Source organism: Capsicum annuum, chromosome 11, assembly GCF_002878395.1.
Source record: "Capsicum annuum cultivar UCD-10X-F1 chromosome 11, UCD10Xv1.1, whole genome shotgun sequence".
Classification (NCBI taxonomy): Eukaryota; Viridiplantae; Streptophyta; class Magnoliopsida; order Solanales; family Solanaceae; genus Capsicum; species Capsicum annuum.
The window spans coordinates 77,619,486-77,622,232 of NC_061121.1; the positions used below are offsets into that span (position 1 = coordinate 77,619,486).

Genomic DNA, 2,747 nt, shown 5'->3' on the forward strand with positions numbered 1-2,747 from the left:
TATTGGAGGTAACTTTTAGTAGAAACAGAACATGGTGCAACTTTTGATCAGTAGTGGATAATTTATTAGGCGTTCACATAAACATCCATAGGTCTACCTGTGAAACTTTCTTGAGATCAGTGACATATTCATCCCTAATAGTGTGTTAACTGGTTATGTTAGTGTGATAGTATTCCCCTTTTCATTATTGGGGAAAGTGAAGAAGTGGTTGAAATTTGAGTTGGAAAGTTAAATAACAACCTGGGATAACTTAGCCGATAAATTTCTCATCTGATTCTTTCTATCTGGCAAGACAATGAGACTAAGAAATGAGATTGTGTGCTTCAAACAGAAGCAAGATGAGAACTTTTACTATGCATACAAGAGTTTCAAAGCTATTCTTTTGAATTGTCCATGTCATCATCCGTCCAATAAGTTACTAGCTTATACTTTTATTGAGGCACTTGATTATGACACAAAAATTTTGTTCGATTTTGTTGTAGGTGGTCAAGCATTGGAATTGTCATATAATAAGCTATACATCTTATTGAACTGGATTGCATAAGGGAATCCTGAGTTGCATTCCAACTCAAGATGTGCTACAATGAAGGTTGTAGGTATGTTAGGGATAGACCAATTAACTATTATATCCTCTCAGTTTGTTGCACTCGAAAAGCAGTTAACTACTCAGTTCAGCATGTGAAATTGGGGGTTACATAGCCTGCATCAACAATTAATGCAATTCAATAGACAAGTAGTTGGTGTGATATTTGTGGAATCAGTGGTCATTCTGTATCTATATTTGATATAAATCCTAAGTCAGTGATGTTCGTGGAAAATTCTCAAAGGAAGAATTATGGGAACGACTACAATCTAAAGTGGTAAACTCGGGCACCAAATCCATCATTGAACAACTAACAACAACAGTTTCAGCAGTAGCAGAATTAAGGGAATCGTGCAATTAACGATTTGTAAGAGATACTGAAACAAATTTTAGTTGCTTAAGGAATCATCGGTAGTAGATATAAAGATCCAGTAAGAAGATATTAAGAGCAACCAAGTGGGTAGAGAGAACTTGGAGATGCAGGTTGGGCAAATACATCAAGCACAAAATGCTAGGCCTCCAGGTGGTTTTCCAAGTAACGTTGAATCTCCTAAACAAGTAATGGCAATCACTTTGAGGAGTGGTAAAGAGCTGAATAAAGAACCTCCAGTGAAAACTAAAGAGGTAGATGCAAACATAGTTCCCCAACTGGTAAGGACAAAGTTGTTGAAAACTTGAGGAAGTCTAAATACTTGAAAAACAAAGTTTCTGAACTAATAAAGGAGATACCACAACCACCTTTCCCACAGAGGCTTAGAAAAGCGAAGAGGGATGGGTACTTCAAGAATTTATTTGACATGCTAGGAGATCTTCACATTAACCTTCATCTTTTATATTTTTTATAGGGAATGCCCAAGTATGATAAGTACTTAAAAGATCCGGTCACTAACAAAGTTAAGCTATAAGATGGTGAGATAGTAGCACTCACTGAGGAGTGAAGCTCTGTAGTTAAGCAGAAGAGACCCATAAAGCTCAAAGATCTTGGTAGTTTCACTCTCCCCCTAAAAATTAGCAATAGTAAGGTGGTCTACACACTTAGTGATTTAGGGAAAAGTATCAACTTGATTCCTCAATTATTATTCAACACTTTGGGCTTGGGGAAACCGGGATCAAGCTATGTGTTACTCAAACTAGTAGACCAAAACATAACCCATTCTGAAAGAATCATTGAGGATGTTCTCATCAAGTTTGAAAAGTTTATTATTCCTACGGATTTATTATTTTATATTTTAAGGTAGATAAAAGAGTATTAGTCATCTTAGGACGTCCATTCTTGGTGACGAGTGGAACATTGATAGATATTACAAAAGGGATGCTCACAATAATGCTGGATGATGAAAATATGGTTTTAAAAGTGTACATGTCAGTGCTTATCCACTAACCATCCTTAGAAGCAATATCATTTCATGATGTCGGGTCCAAAGACTTTTATGTTATTCTTGAACAACATTAGGTGGCTGAGCATATTTATTGAGTTGTTGTAAAGTGGTGAGCCTCTATTTTTTAGAAGGACTTATTATTTCATTATTATTTATTTATTGACTCAGTACTTTTGGATTCATTTGGTCATAGTTGGGGGAATATCCCAACTTAGTTGCTATTATGGTTCTAGAGTCTATTGTGGAAAAATAAAGTATGGTTATTGTTTTGACTCTTAGTTTCATTTGAGTTACCCATTCATATTTTTATTACTATCTTGAATTTTCATCCGCTTTATTATTATTGTTATTCCCTTGAGGATAGGTTAAGGGGGGCGGTCTTTGATCCATGGTAGGCTTGAGATACCCATCAGGGAATATCCAAAGGTTGGGTCATGACAAGCTTGGTTTCAAAGCACATTTTAGTGTCATTGGTTGGCCATAAATTCATGTTGATTAGAGTCTTTTTATGGGTTTGTAGTGCACCAAACTTAAAAGGACGAGGCTACAAGGCAATTAGGAATATTTTCCTTTCTTGTGTTCTATTTTGGGCTATAGAGTCTAGTGTTATGAAACTTTTCTAACTAGTGGCTTCCTCAAATTTCGGTTCATACCTCCCTAAATAACATATGTTTGCAGAAAATCTACTAGGAACTCTATTCCACCTGAGGAGAATATGTATGGGACTCACCTTGCTTATTGAGTGTAGACCCGATCTAAGGTCCCTTCTCCTAATTGTAAGAAAT

General features: G+C 36.0%; 1 non-coding gene across 1 annotated transcript; it reads right to left on the reverse strand.

Moving 5' to 3' along the window:
• Positions 1–298: 298 nt before the first annotated feature.
• Positions 299–405, reverse strand: LOC124889072. The gene has a single exon (XR_007047689.1). It is a non-coding gene; the product is annotated as a small nucleolar RNA R71 (small nucleolar RNA).
• Positions 406–2,747: the final 2,342 nt, after the last annotated feature.